This window comes from Notamacropus eugenii, chromosome 3 (genome assembly GCF_028372415.1).
Source record: "Notamacropus eugenii isolate mMacEug1 chromosome 3, mMacEug1.pri_v2, whole genome shotgun sequence".
Taxonomy (NCBI): Eukaryota; Metazoa; Chordata; class Mammalia; order Diprotodontia; family Macropodidae; genus Notamacropus; species Notamacropus eugenii.
In genome coordinates this window covers 434,984,601-435,000,775 of record NC_092874.1, presented here as the reverse complement: position 1 = coordinate 435,000,775, position 16,175 = coordinate 434,984,601, and the positions used below count along the sequence as shown (strand labels likewise).

Genomic DNA, 16,175 nt, shown 5'->3' with positions numbered 1-16,175 from the left:
CTCAACTCTCCCATCCTAAGGGAGGTGAGTTCCTGATCCTCCTAGCTGCTCTGCCCTCCCACCATCATGACCTCTTCTTTACTTTGGATTTTGTGTCTGTTTACATGCGTTCCTGTTGTTTCCTGTGATAGAAGGTAAGCTTCTAGAGGACAGGCTCTGTTTTGTTTTTGTCTTTATATCTATCCCCTAACAAGTAACAGGCACCTAATAAATGACTACTAATTGACTGATGGGCTGCTAGATGGCACAGTGGATGGAGCATTGGGCTTGCAATCAGGAAGACTCATCTACTTGAGTTCAAATCCAGCCTCAGATAGTTGCTAGCTCGGAGACCCTGGGCAAGTCACTTAGCCCTGTTTGCCTCAGTTTCCTTATCTGTAAAATGAACTGAAGAAGGAAATGGCAAAATACTCCAATATTTTTGCCAGGAAAACCCCAAATGGAGTCATGAAGAGTCAAAAAATGATTGAACAGCAATTGTTTGATGATACATTTTTCTTGCATTCTAAAGTTTTTATTTAAAATTCTTATTGATGTATTATTTTTACATCCCTTTCTCCTTCCCTACATAGAGAGCTGTCCCTATAAGAAGAGAGAAAAATGAGAGGAAAAAAGTTTTCAGTTTACAGATGACTTTAATCTTGACCATTTTATAAGTTTGGTGGTGCAAATGTTATCCTCCTTTTGCAGATGACGTAAATGAGACTCTGAGAAGTCCAATGATTTGCTCATGGTTATACAGCTAGTAAGCATTTGGGGGTGAGATTTAAACATGGGTCTCTTCAGTCCAGCACTCCATCTGCTGCAGCATGAGGGCTGAGTAGCTTTTTCACTTTTCGTTGCTGGGTCTCCTCTTTTCCTCTCTGTACAGTAAGATGCTCCAATAAATGATTCTAAGGTAACTTCCAGGTAGGAACATCTTTTTGTTCTGTGTTCTGATAGAGTTGTTTAAGTAGGCAGCCAGCCTCCACCCCCCCTGCTGTGCTAAGCTCTGCTTTTTGCCTCTTTTCTGAGATTCCATCTAATGGGTATGTGCTGCGGTTTGGTGCAGAGGCATTTTCTGATCAGTGGGGTGGAGGGGAGCTAGAGAACAGGTTGGATCTCAACACTGACTCAATCTTACGCCCAAGCTGGTCCTCTGCCCCTTTCAGCTTTCTGCTCCAGCATGTGCCTTGGATGCATTTGGAGAGGCATGAATAAAAGCCCCACTGAGATTAGTGAACACCCTCAAAGAACACTCTCTGTGTGTCTGAAACCCTTAGCTCTCTGACTTTTATGTGCCAGCCCTAAGAGAGGTTAGCATTTTTATTACGAGGGGGTAAATATATCCTGGGTTTCTCCCCTTCATCTCTGTCCAATCCCTACAGACAATTATTATATATCCAGTGTGCAGAGCTATTCATAAGGGCCCTCAGGGGAATATTGGGGCCAGAGGGAATGGATTCCCAGCTGTGGGATCCTCATCTCCCTAGGGAATGCAGATTCCTTACTGAGTTGTTAGGTCCAGGGGGGCAGGCATCGTATCTACCTTCCTTGGGTGTGGTGCTCAGCACATCTTTGCCGGTGATTATGAATAAACACATCCCGTGCAATTCATTTGTTGGACCACGTTCCCCTTGCTCATATTTTCTTTTTAACATTGTCTTTCTTGGAGGGCCATTGCAGTAGTTAAGATTAGGCTTGTGCAATTAGGCGACAACCAGTTATCCCCCATTGTGCCCTGGTTATGGGTGGGGAAATGGAGACATCTAAGACATGCTCCCCCTCCCCTCTGCCCTGTTCTCAAGTAGAGTCTAATGTAGTGCACAGAAATATGGATGGCATACTTTAGCTTATTCTCTTAAATATTTCATGGACTCATGGGAATTGCAAAAAGAATTCTAGGGAAAGAGTGGGTCTGCGGGCTGAAGTTGTCAGATAAGATTTCAGAAAAGACATACAGACCAAGATAGGTCATAAAGGATGAATAGGGTTTGGAAAGGAGGAAGGAGGGCATTCTAGATGGAGGGAACAGCATGAGCAAAAGCTCAGTGGCAGGAAGGAGTAAATGTGGTGTGAGTATGGAATGGGTAAAAGGTCTGAACTTATACCAGAAGGGAAGTCCCCCAGGGAACTGAGCTTCAATACTAGCAAAGGCCCAAACCAAGCTTTTGATGTGACCCTTGGAACTGGAAATCATAAAGGTAAAAAGATCTGATTCTCTTAGTATTATCTTGCCAGAATTAGGCCTAGAAAGTGAGCAGGACCTAGAGCTGAGAGACCAGGGTTTTAATCCTGTCTTTGAAACAAGCTGTTTGATCTTGGCCAAATCATACAGCTTCTTTGAATGAATGGAAAGGCTTTTATTAAGTCCTTACTATAGACAAAGTGGCAGTTAGGTGGTACCATAGTGCACAGAGGGCTGGAGCTGGGGTTAAGAAGACACAAACTAGCTGTGTGACCCTGGACAAGTCACTTAACCCTGTTTGTCTCAGTTTTCTCATCTGTTAAAGGAGCTGAAGAAGGAAATGGCAAACCACTGCAGTATCTTTATCAAGAAAACCCCAAATGGGGTCACAAAGAGTGAGATATAATTGAAAAAGACTGACTGGCAAAGTAATTTGCTGGCTTGGAGGAGGGGGAAGTAGCAGGTTGTACAGAGGAAGGTACTCCTGTGTGATGCCACGGTGATGAGACCCTGAATGTGAAGGCTGGCAGTAGTTGGGTTGAACAACATCTGAGGATCCTGGTCCAGGGCATGAGTGTGGTAGTTAGGGAGGCAGCATCTTTCCTGCTCTCTCAAGTTGGTGTCCGGTTGCAAAGCCCCAAACTCCCTCTGAGTTATTGTTCTGGGTCAAAACAAGTTAAAAGAGGATCTTAACCTTAAAAGAGGTAAAGAACCAATTTTAAAATTCTTGTCCCTTGGGAAAGATGAAAAACTAGAGAGAATGCAGAGTATCTTCACACAGTGCCTTTACATTGGATTCCATTTTCTCTCAAGTAGAAGTAGACAGTCACTGTAATGTCTTTCAACCTTTCATTGCTTTTCTATTTTACCAGAATTCTGCACCCTACCAAGCCCTTTTTCACCACATTGAAATTACTTGTATCCTTCAAGGTCTTAATCAAAACTCTATTTCTTTGTGGCCATCTTAAACCTTCTAGGATCTCTAAGCTCTCCCATGTTTTCAATCAGTTGGTGCTTAGCATATATGCAATATTGCCTTGCTGGTTATTTTTTTTTTTTAATAGCGCTTGTTGCCTCAAATTCCCAGGGAGCAAGGGACCAGACCTTGCTGGGTTTTTCTTTTTTCTTTTTTTTATATTCTCAGTACCAATATAGAATCTGTTCTTCAGCTGGCACTTCATCCTTGTTTGTTCACTGATTGGTTGATTTTTAACTCCTAAGCCCTGCTAAGACTCTTCTGGCTGGTTTTTCTCTTTCTTTTAAGCCAGGGATTAATTTCTAGACTGTTTCATTGCCACTTGAAGACTCCAAGAATTCCATTTTGGAATTGTACATGCCTTGAGAAAAGTGCCTCTTTGTGTGTGTGTGTGTGTGTGTGTGTGTGTGTGTGTGTGTGTGTGTGTGTGTATGTAAGAGAGAGAAAGAGAGACAGACAGGCAGGCAGGCACAGACAGAGAGACAACAACAGATGAAGGGAAGGGAAAGATGGAGATAAAGACAGAAAGGGAAAGAAGAGGGAAAGAGGAAGAGAAAGGGAGAGAGAGAGAGAGAGAGAGAGAGAGAGAGAGAGAGAGAGAGAGAGAGAGAGAGAGAGAGAGAGAGAAATTGATACTTATTTTGAAGCAATCCTCTGAATAAAGTGTGTTTGAGGAGAAGAGTCTGCGTGTTCAAGGCTTTTCTGGATTGTTACAGTCTTTATTTGGGAATTAAACCTTTTTCAACTATGTGTTTCCTTCCCTCTCTTGGGTAGACGCTGGCATCACACTGTAGACTCTGGCTCTCTCAAGGGGCAGCAGTCAAGAGGCCCATCAGAAAGTGAGTCAAGTCTCCACTTCAGGAGACTGATTTTCTGTTGAGCCTAAATGGGAGAGCTGTAGCACAGCCAGTATTTAAAAGAGCTTGGTGGGATCAGTTTTTTCCTTTTGAGAACCATGGATGCTTTCAGAGTGAGCAATACTGTATTCCCAGTCCATTTAATACTAGGTTACCCAATGGTTTGATCTTTTTTTCCAAAAAAGGGAATATCATGCATATTGATCACAGACCATGCTGTCACAGATTTAGAAGAGGAACTCTAAGACCATCTCTAGTCTTATCCCTTCATTTTACAGTTGGGGAAACTGAACCCCAAGGGGGATAAAAGACCCAAATAAGTGACAAAACCCAATATGTTATATGGCAATAGAACTGATAAATGTATTCATTCCCTTCAATGGAGCAGATTGGAGACCTCTTCAATGCCCCTTCCTCCAACCTACAGTATTCAAGATCTCTCTGAATGGAGGAAAGAGAAAAAAAACCATAAAGACTCTTCTTGAGGAAGATTCCTCCTATAGGTTAATCCAAAGGGGTGATTCTTCCTCTTAGAATACGAAACTGTCCTTCTAAGGGCCCAAGCCATTCAGTTCCTATTGGGAGCAGCTCTGATCTGAGCAAGCCCTTCTCAAGGATGCATCAAACCACGGCTAAAACCACATAGTCATTGCACTGCAACTTAATTAGGATATATCTTTTGTACTCTCAGTTTGGTTTCAGTGGGTGTATCCATGCCATACACATACACACAATATAGATATATGGATATACATATACATATATACATACACACATACAATCAAAAATGCCCAACAAAATCTATTTTCTGTAAAAACTCATCAAATGCCAAGCAGCAGCTCACTGTCTTATAAGTTCAACAAATTATTGGGGAACTCCATTAATCAGTCATTTTTAGTTTTATTTACACATTGTAATTTGTACATGATGAGGAGGTGTAAATGTGTTTTGGGGGCTAGTGTGAGTGCAAAGCCGTACTACTTATCAAGTTGGGCAGAGGTCTTTCTGGGAGCCCTGCATTAGTTGGAAATCTAACCTCAGCTGGAGGGGGCAATCTGGGTATTTGATAAGGGATATCAGGAGGGAGAGAAACAGGAACTGAAACCAAGGAATCTAGTCATAGATGATACAGTCACAGAAGGATTCGGGGGCAGCTGGTTAGGGTATCTGGTAAGCAGGATCCATGAGCAAGAACAGACAAAACTTGAAATCAAGAAACCCAAGACGAGGGAGTCATTCACAGCACAATTCAGACTGTGGGCTCTAGTGGACTAACTTTCTTATACATGTTTTGTCATCCCATCTATATTAAAGAAAAGAGACTCACTCAGATTCGGAGTTGGAAGGAGGCTCCTTAGCCAAGTAATTCATCCCATAAAACCCAGATTCTAGTCCTCATTTTTTGCTACTAATATGTTGTATGAAGTTGAGCAAGTCAGTTCTGCTCCCTGGGTCTCATTTTTCTTCATCTATAAAATAAGGAGATTCAACTATATGTGCCTCTAAGTCCTTTACAACTCTAAATCTTATAGTTCTATGACTAGATCAGGATTTTTTAGTCCTTTTGTGTCATGGACCTTTGTCTGGGGAAGCCAAGTGGACCCCCTTTTCAGAACGTTTAAGTCATCAAAGAGAATATTGAATTTCAGTTAGAGATGAGTAAGACTAAAAATGTTATCTTTTTCTTATCCAAATTCATGGATTTCCTGATATCTATCCACATATCTGTAAGTGTTCATGGACCACAGGTTAATAACTCTGAGACTAGATGATCTCTAGAGCCCTCAACCCTAATCCATTGATCTAAAATCCTATGAAATATTGTGATTCCTGGATCCCAGATCATTTTGGTGAGCCCATAGGGAGGGAAGCAATAACTTTGGAACAGTATTGTAAAACACTCAGCCTGCTCTTGACAAGGGAGAAGATATTAGACCTGACAGCTTTCATTCAGTCACCATGTAGAGCTCTCCAGGGTCCTGACTTTGATCTCCAGTCAAGATCAGTTTCTTCCCCTCATCCTTTTTTTCTTTTGACTCCCGGAGATGTTAAAGTGAGTAAACACTGTGGTTCTTAAAGGGCACAGGTAGTTTATGGTCAATGACATTAATCTCTTATATATATGGTGCTTTAAGGTTTACACAGTGCTTTATATTATTTCATTGAAGCATCAAAAGAATTCTGTGAGGTAGGTACTATAGGTATTCTGTTTCCTACTTGACAGACGAAGAAAGACCCTGAGGCCCAGTGGGGCTAAGTGATTTGTCTGTGTCTACACAGCTAGTGTCAGAGATATTATTCTGATCCTTTATTGCTCTTGACCTCAAATCCTGCTCTTTTCCCATTCTACTATATTGCCTCTTGAGTGTCAGGGACCAGTGCTCTAAATCAAGTAATTATCCCAGTGACTTATCATTGCCTCTTCAAAAGACCCTCAAAGATGCCAACTGATAAGGAATGTTGGTCTTCCAACCTTGAATCCTAGGACTCTCCCTCTGTGGACTCTTGGTTACCATAGACTTTGACTTCTTCTCTGAGTTTAGGTTTCCTGAACCTCTTTCTGCTATTTTATGCCTCTGATGCATCAGTTTCTACCTTGATCAGTACCAGTTCATTCCAGTATGCTGTTTGTCAATCCCTTGGCTTTCTTTCTTAGTGCTAATGTATGGTGTCCAGGGTCTGGTATTCCATCTCTAAGATGGATAATTAACTGCCAGCTTGGGACTTCTAGAAGGGTAGAGGGTAAGTAATTCTTATTTATCTTTGTGCCCCCTGTAGAGTCTCAGCACAGTTCTGTGCATGAATGAGGTGCTTAGTCAATGGTCAGCCCCTCAGATTGCAGTAAATGTTGACCTGCATGTAAGATGACCTTGATGATGAGGTGAACTGATTTTTAAAAGGAAACTTTAAAGCCCACTCAGGGGTAGGGAACATGTTATCCTTGTCCCCCTGTGATGTTGGAAGAGTAAAGCGGCCCCTTCCTCCTCAATTTAAATACATTTGTTTCTTAGCAACCACCTGCCCGCAGCCTGGCTTTTTACTACTCACCCTGCTATCAGTCATAGAGCTCTGTTCAGTCTGCTCTCTAAAAGGGCTAGAACAAAGCAATTCCAGAAGAACAACATAACAGGCTTTAAAAGCAAAAACGTAAAGTGGCTTACTCACCTCCCTCCTCCCCCCAACCCTGCCTCCCTTTCCCGAGGCTGGGCTTTGTGTGTTGCTGGGAGTAACATTTTCTGGGGAGGCAGCCAAAGTTACTTCCTAGCCTTGGCCTGGGAGAGTTGTTCATGTTCACTAATAGACGGTAAGTGGTTTAAAACTTTTTTTTATTCTCAACTTTATAGATACAAGATGGGGGACCCACAGTTGGACAACAGTTCATTTGAAAAAGACCTGGGGGTTTTAGTGGATGGTAAGCTTAACATGAGTCAACAGGATCACATGACAACATGATGAAGAAGTTCTTGGGTTGCGTTGAGAAGCATGCCCTCTGGGAATAAGGAGCTTATTTTCCATTCTCTGTTCTGCCCTGTTAAGACCACTCCAGAGAACTGTGTTTAGTTCTAAGGGCAACATTTTGGGAAGGTCATTTGATAATGACGAATGACAAATAACATTGGTGAATGTTCAGAGGGGATAAACAAGGATGGTGAAAGGCTTGAAGTTAGAGAAACTGGGGATGTTTAGCCTATAGAAAAGAAGCCTTGGTGGGATCTGCTAGCCATCTTAAAGTATTTGAAGGACCAGAATATGGAAGAAGACAGATCTAGGAGCAATGGGTAGAAGTTTTAAAGTGACAAATTTAGGTTTGCTTCATGAAAAACTTCCCAAGAGTGAAATGGGCTGGCCTAGGAAGTGGTGGGTTCACTTTCATTGAAGGTGCACAGTCTAAGTGACCGTATGTTGGATATGTGCTTCTTTTGGGGGGGCCTGGGTTGAACTAGGTGGCAGTTAAAAGTGACTTTCAACTCTAAAGTTCTATGAAAAAACCACTACTCCACCAAATTCAATACAACAAACATTTCTTAATCCTCAAATACGTGCAGGACAACTTGCTAGGTTCTGGGTATGAGTTTCATAGTTGCTATCATCTCCAGAAGGACAAGATTCTAGAAACTCAGAAGTCCAGGAGAACAGCTGCTCGGGGCGACTCCCGGGCCTTCGCCTTCTACTTACCTATCCCCGGTCTTCGGACATCTCCGGTCCCTCTCCCAGTTGGGGGAGGGCAATAAACAGGCAGAGCACCCGAAAGGAGTTGCAGTCAGCAAGCTTTATTGCGTTTCCTCTCCTCCAGCTCTCGTGGTCATCCCCTTTTATTATCCCCTGTCTCCTCCCCCGTACCTCCCATGGGCGGGTGAGCTCCTCCCAAGTGCCTCCCCGTGGGTGGAGCCAGCCTGTTACCAGGGCCATCCCAGTACCCCACAAGGGGGCAGGTTCGGACCCTCAGGCGTCTCACGGTCCTCACGGGGGACTCCGGTCCAGAGCTGTCCCCCAACAAACAGCCAGGTAGAAAATGAATACATGACTTATACTTGACTTTACTGACTTTGATTGACTGCTGGAGACTGAAAGACAAAAGTAAAATGGTCCCTGTCTTCAAGAAGTTTACAGCCTGCTCTCATGTTATATTTAGATCCTTAGAAAGTCCTGATTAAACCCTTAATATGTGCAGACCATATTAAATGTCAGCAAAGTTGGGCCACACCAATTCCTCACTTAAATCCTTTCCTACTTGCTTTTTGCATTAGTATGGAGGCACTTGGTAGGAGTGGGGAGGTAGTTATGTGGTTTAATTTTAATAATATCACGGATGTACAACTTTGCTGCCTTATGGAATCACTGTTATTAGAAGCTGTAGCTAAAGAAACTTTTCTTGTAGAGTCTCTTTTCAGTATGAAAAGAAGGGAATTGAAAGGTACTTGTGGTGACTGAACAAAGACCTGGGAGTAGTTTCTGAGCACCACCTGGGGAAAATCCATGCTTAATACTCCTCCGCTAATGTCCCACTCTGCTAGCTTATGATGGCGGTGGAAATGAAGCTCACTTTTTTAGGACAGTGTCTGAAATACCTGGCCTCTTGTAGGTTCTGGGAAGGCTTTGAGGGTGACCCTAATGATGAGCCATATGTCTTTTGTCTGTGATTGGGGCAGGCTCCCTATCAAGTTGGCTTCAGGGAGATGAAGTTTGGGGCCAGAGGAGTTCTTATGTCTACCAAGTTGAGAGGGATGGCGATCTCTCTCAGTGGAGGGAATTCCTCAACCAATGAAATTTCAGATCCATGAACTGTTGGAATGAGAGGGAAATGAAACTCTCTACACTGGCAGAACAGAAGATGATAAGGGAGAGGTTTCTCTTTAGTGAAATTCCTCCCTCAGGCTCACCTTTTACTCTCATTTTAAGAAAAAAAATTAAGTGAAAACAACCATGGTCTTCTAATTATTTAAACTTGTGAAATAGAAAGATCTATTGTATTGCCTTAGATCAGTGAATCTTTATCACTTCCTCCACTTACAGTATCTGTCTTTGCCTCCTCTGTCCCTCAGTTCTTATTCTTGAGAACTAATAGCAATCATGACTAATATTTCTCCAACTCCCTGAGGTTTTCAGCTAGGTGGTACAGTGGGATAGAGTACTGGACTGAGAATCAGGAAGATTCTATTAGCTGTGTGACCCTGGGCAAGTCACTTAACCATGTTTGCCTCAGTTTCCTCATCTGTAAAGTGTGCAGGAGAAGGAAATGGCAAACCATTCCAGTATCTTTGCCCAAGAAAACCCCAGATGGGGCCATGAAGGGTCAGACGGGACTGAAACAACTGATTAAGATCAACAAAAAATGTTTACAGGGTACTTCATGTATATTATCTTATTTGATTCTCACAACTGCTCTAGAAAGTAGATGCTACTATGATCCTCATTTTACAGATAAGGAAACTGATACACAGAGAGGATAAGTAACTGACTCAGGTTAAGTATTTGAGGTAGTATTTGAATACTCTGACTCTAGGTTCCGTAGTCTGTCTACCATACCCCCTAGATGTCCAATTTTTGAAGCACTGCTACACCTTGAAAAATCATATTTGGCCTTCATAGAAGCATATGATGTAGTCAGGACCAGATATTTATTAGCTTTACTCTAAAGACGGTGAAAATGAATCTGAGAGTTTTAATGACTTACCTAAGGTCACACGGCTAGTAAATGTAGACTCCATGTCCAAAGTCTTTCCCTCTACCATACTTCTTCTTTGACTACATTTAGAGACCTAATGGAGGTAAGAGGAGCAGGGCAACACTGTAAAGAATTAGATTTGTTAAAAACAGAGGGAAAAAAAATCAATATATAATCCTACATTCATTGCTTACAAATGTGATTGCTAACTTTTCTCTCTTCAATAAACTATCATTCCTTCATGCTTAATTCATTTCTTTTTAAAATGGTTACAGGTAAAATCTGAAGAGTTATAGAGAGTTCTGTGTAACAAAGCTATTTCTGTCCCCCTTGAGATGACCCATAGTAAATGCTCTGTTGCTATGGTCACAGAAAACTCTCTCTGGCAAATGCTTTCCCCATCCTCCCCCATGTACAGCGTTTAGAGGCACCTCACAGGGCTACAAAGAAAACTGTGTTGGAAACCCTAGTTCATCATGTAAATGTAGGCTGTGGGCTGGGGGTTCTGGTCCCAGAGAAGACTGAACATCTCATAAAGGGCTGGAAGACCCAGCTTTAGGTCCTTTTCAAGTCAAGTCAAACAAGCATTTAAGCACTTGCTATGTGCTAGGTACAGTGCTCATGTCTGGGAATATAAATGGAACAGAAAAAAAGCCATTAACTTCCCTCAGATAGGTGGCCTTCTAATAGAAAGACTACACATAAAAGGAGGACTTGGAGAATGGTAGTGAAGCAGGAGGGGAACCTGGGGGGCATGAAGGAGTGAACATGAGACTGGCCTGGGCCCATTCTTAAAATGGAGATTCTGGAAGGAGCTGGCTAGTCAGGGAAGGGCTTGCATGGTCTGTGGGTTCTTGCAGTGAGAGGGTTGCAAGGGCAGAGATATGTATGTGCATGTGTATATGTATGTGTATGTATATCTGTATCTGTATCTATGTGTGCATATGTATATATACATATACACATATGTGTACATATACATGTGCATCCTGGGCAGTCACCAGTCATCCTGATGAATATCTGGTCACTGGATTGAGATGGCTCTGGAGGAGAAGTGAGGTTGGTGACCTTGCACAGCCCTCCCTCACTCAAAACAAAGGGAAGTGCAAGTCATGGCATCATTTCTCTGATGGCATGGTCTTTTTTGGCAATGAAGGATGAACCCAACAACAACAATCTGTATATATATATATATATATATATATATATATATATATATATATATATATATATATACATATATATACATATATTCCTACCATTTTACAGTTGTGTGACCTTAGATAAGTTACATGGCCTCTTCCTTATTTATAAATAAGATAATTATAAATGAGATAAATAAGTTTCCTTATTTGCAAAATGAGGACGATAATATTTGCACTACAATAGGATGAGGCACAAAAATACCCAGGTTCTCCTAGAGAGCAGGAAAGGGCTAGAGTGCTAGTTAGGTCGATGTTATTATTATTTCCATTTTATAACATTTGAAATCAAGTCCGTAGGACTTGAGACTCCAGTTCTAGACCTGTATCCCCCAAACCTCTAAATGCTTCATCCTATTATAAACTTAGCCTTCTAAGTTCTAGTGACTCATTGCGTTGTAAAGTTCTGGAATGAGTCTTAAAAGTATAGGGTAAGTTTTGACAGTTTTTATAAAGCTGAAAAAGATTTGAGCATGGTCCCTTGGACAGATTATGTCTTTGATGATAGCCTAGCTAAGGACTGAGTGGGACATCATTAATAAACTGATTCCATTAAGTGATGAATTCTTCTGCCATGGTGACTCACAAATCAAAGAAAAATGAAACCGCATTCTTCAGCCCGTGAAGCTAGTAGTGAAGGAGCAAAAAAAGGAAATGCTGAGGATCCTAGGTGTCAGGACACCTAGAAATTCTTAGTATTCATGTCTATCAAATCTTTGTAAGAATATTTTATGTATATACCATGGGTTTCCTTGATGAAAAATGTGATCCTTGTAAAATTAATCAAGCAACAAGCATTTATTAGGTACCTACTGTATGCTAGCCACTGTGGTAGCCATCATAGACAGATGAAACAGTTCTTATCCTCATGGAGCTTGTATTCTAACAGGGGAGACAATGACAAATGTTCCTGAAGGAACGGAAGTCCTTCAATGTTGATATTCTTACTGTAGCTGAAATTAGAAGACACAAAGAAACAGAGTTTTAATGTAAGGATGGTATGCTAATTTTCCTTCAAGAGAAAGTTGGTCTCATTATGCCTCAGATGTATTAAGAATAAATTTTCATGGGATGCTGTGCCATTTTCTCTTACATTTCTTATGAACAGAAGCAAAAAAACTCCCAAGAAGATAATTTCAGTTAATACATCAACACAGGAACATTGATTAAGAACTAGATGGGACCATAAATTCCCCTTGCAGAAGATAAAGTAAAAACAATTATGCAGATTTTGAGGAAATTCTGCTTAGATATATAACTTGGTAAATATAAACTTCAATGCAAAGGTATATACAGAAGAGAATGCAAAAATATATGTAAAATATGGTTCAGGAAATAACAAATGAAAGAGATCAAAGATTTATAGACTACTCAGAAATCTCATATCCTCTTGAATACTATAAGAAGAGGGTACACAAAGTCTGAGTCATAAGGTATTGAAAAAATGAAGTCAATTCTATCTTGCTAGACAGGAAATGACTCTTGGAGGTTGGTATGCCAAACTCCTCCCAATGCCTTCCTTTATGGAGACAGAAACCACACTCAAATCACTCTACTTTGCAACTACTATCCTTCCTGGTTCCAACTCCACTCCATGAAACAAGATCCCCCTGTTCTGAGTACTCTCTTGTATCCTGTTCCTCCTCTTTGCTTTCCTGCCTCCTTTTGTGTGTTGTTTCTCTCTTTAGATTATAATCTTGTTGAGGGCAGGGACTGTCTTTCTTTTCATTAATTGTACACCTAGCCCTTAGCACAATGCCTGGCACATTGTTGGCACTTAATAAATGTTTATTGTATTATATTACTGATGTGTGCATTCAGCCCATTAACTGGTTAAAGCAAAGGTCAAAGTAAAAATCAAATTAGCAGAAAGGATAAAAATGAGAAGACATTTTATGCAGATATTACAGTGACAGCTCAACCTATTAAAATATTCCAGTGATGCTGAGAAATTGGAAATGGGTCAAGATACAGACATTGATTTTGAATATTAGCCTCTTTTAGATAAAGTTTAATTGATGGAAAACTGTTGATCCAAGAAGAAGTTCAAGAAATGACTCCAGGGAGCTGCAATTATCCAGTTTTGCTGAGATATGGAACATAAAGACAACATTGGTTTAAAGTACAAGATCATTTGTAAAACATGGAGTGGGGAATCATAATAAGCAGCAGCATCTTTCAAAACAATGGAGGAAAAAAATAAGGTAGAAGAAAATTTAACATGTGACCCAAGTAAACCCGATCATCCCAAGAGAATTTTTAGATGAAACTGGCAAATAAAGATCAAACTGTAACAAATCTACCAGCATTTTTATAGCAATCTCTTCTCATTGTGAATGACAGTAGAACTAATGACATTTCCCATTATGCTTGCTATATGAGAAAGTAGAAGGAGCATTTAAAATAACATTGAGAAGAGCAAATGGGACTGGACTAGTTATACACAGATGAAATCTGTACTGAAGGGAACACAGTTTTGAAGGTACTGATTTCAAGATATGTCAAAGAAGGAAGAGAAAATATAACAGTAATGGAAAAGTGGAAAAAAATTCCCTGGATGGTATTGTTATCTTTAAAAAAGGCATCTGAGATGATATCAGTGACTGGAGATTTTATACTTTTTTTCATGTCTATCAAAACTTTATGAGAATGTTTTATGCATATTCCAAAGGTTTCCTTGATGAAAAATAAGATGGTAATAGACTGGGTTTCACAAATGATTTTTCTCTAGCACAGACCATATCTTCACAATCACATAATTGACTGAAAGGTGCAAAAAATACTTGCTCCTGCTTTGTGTATTTTTTAAGTGTTTGACTTCAAGGTATCTGCCTGTGCATGTATTAAAATAATACAAGCTTGGTTCCTGGATAGCTACAATCACAGAGAAGCTAGCTCTGTTTGAAAATCTATCAATATTGACTAAGGAAGATATAAACTTTTCAAAATTTTTACTGTTATTATAAAGGATGTGCTGTGTAAAGTCCAAAAAGAGGAAAAATACTCTTAGATGATAAAGTCTTCCAAATCTTCTTTTATGGACAATGTAGTCTTAGTTGTACCAAGTTTCCTCAGTGAAATCCATGACCACCCAAAAGAGACCAGCCTAGTAATCCACTTGGGAAAAAACAAATGGATGAAGAATACCTATTGCTCTGATTATAACATGTTGTTGGATGGACAGGCCATTGTTAATAGAACTGGGACTAGGACTGAATGATAGGAAGAGAGTGGACTATATCATAAAAAGTAGAAGTGGAAGGGGACAAATAATGCATAGAGGATGTTACAAAGTATTAAATGACCTACAGTAATCTATTCCTCAAGAGTGTTAGGTAGATATAAGCAAGAAAGACACAATAAGGGAATTTCTGGATGAAATGTGTTGATTGTAGACCACAACCTCTGCCAGCTGAGAAACATGGAGCACTGGATTTAGGATCAGAGAGCTAGGGTTCAAATCCTGTCTCTGCCAACTAACTGCCTATATGATTTTGGGCAATTCACTTTAACATCTCTGAACCTTGGTTTCCCCATGTGTAAAATGAAGGAACTCAACTAGATGACATCAAAGGTCTTTTTCATTTCTAAATCTGTGCTTCTGTCAAATTCTGAATGAGAATTATTTAAGAAGTAGCCAGAAGGAATTTGTTAGTTTGGGGAAGAGAAGGATCTCTCCTAAAGGAAGGGAGATGATGGTGAAACCTTTCTAGGGGAGAGGGATTTTCAACTTAGGGCTCTTCAAGGGGAATTCCATCATTAGCAAATCATCTATTTTTTAGGGGTTAAACTTGGTCTTCTTGGGGAGTCTAGTTAAGAAATGCCAGCCACCCTTGAGGAGAGGAGTCTCTCATGCATTTGTGTGGTTGAATGTGTTTCTTTTGCCCTGCTCCATGTTTGAGAGAGTTAAGTATGCTTAAGGAAGGCTTGAGCTGGGAGGGCCACAGCTGCTGCTGAGTGCTGAGGGGAAGGAGAAGAAGGTTGACGTCTCCTACCTTTTCATCCATGGGCCAGCTCTGCACAGCCTTCATGGCTCTCCTCCTCTGAGGGCTGATCTCTTTGCTGGGGGCTGCTTCATAACAAGGGAGCAGAAGGAACCTTTCTTTCTGGGCTTAGCCTGCTCCCTTGTGAAGTCTGGTGAGAAGATGTGGGCTTTGAGCCAAGCAGCAGCTAATCCCTTTGTATTAGCATACAGAAAACAGCTAAACTTTCAAATGCAGGGTTACTAAGTTTTTCCTTGTTAAAAAAACAAAACCAACATCCCCCAAACCCTCAAAGTAGACTTGTGGCCTAGCTGGCCTGGACCTGAAGAGTAGTCTTTTATCTTCGTGGTGTCTGAATTAGAGGGGAAGAGTGAGACAGGAAATCAGTGGTGTTGGGGTGAGACAGGAAGAATTCCTGGGATGAGCATCCCTCTTTTCAGGTAACTTTCTGATGCTAACTACTTGTACAGAACTGGGCTATTGGAGAGCTGAGGGCCCAGTGGAGAGAGTCCTTCAGCACCTTCGGAGTGGAAAGTAATATTCTGGAGGACAAGGACTGGTTTATTATTTATGCCCAGCAGTAAGCACTTTGCCAGATGCATAGTAGGTCCTTAAGAAATGCTTATTGATTAATTTATTGATTAGATGAGGGGTGGAGGAGGGTGGGGGGGTAGGAGTGGGGGTGGGAATTCCTGCCCAATACACTAAACTCTTCTGTGACAGTTTCAGCCTGTTTTCTCATCTGGCAAAATGAGGCTAAAGACAATTTTTCTACCCACTCCTGAGGTATCCTGGCTTAGTGGACAGTGCCCCTAGGCAGTAGG

At 41.0% G+C, this 16,175-nt stretch overlaps 1 protein-coding gene and 1 long non-coding RNA gene across 3 annotated transcripts in view; one reads left to right on the top strand and one right to left on the bottom strand.

The window, feature by feature from the left end:
• The window catches only part of ATP2B2 (ATPase plasma membrane Ca2+ transporting 2), a 666,717-nt gene that overhangs the window by 132,271 nt on the left and 518,271 nt on the right, over positions 1-16,175 (top strand). The gene's annotated exons all lie outside the window — the stretch shown is intronic.
• LOC140497487 (uncharacterized) lies at positions 7,531-15,581 on the bottom strand. The gene is made up of 3 exons (XR_011964705.1): positions 15,364-15,581; positions 12,182-12,321; positions 7,531-10,260 (listed from the first exon to the last, which is right to left on the bottom strand). It is a non-coding gene; the product is annotated as an uncharacterized lncRNA (long non-coding RNA).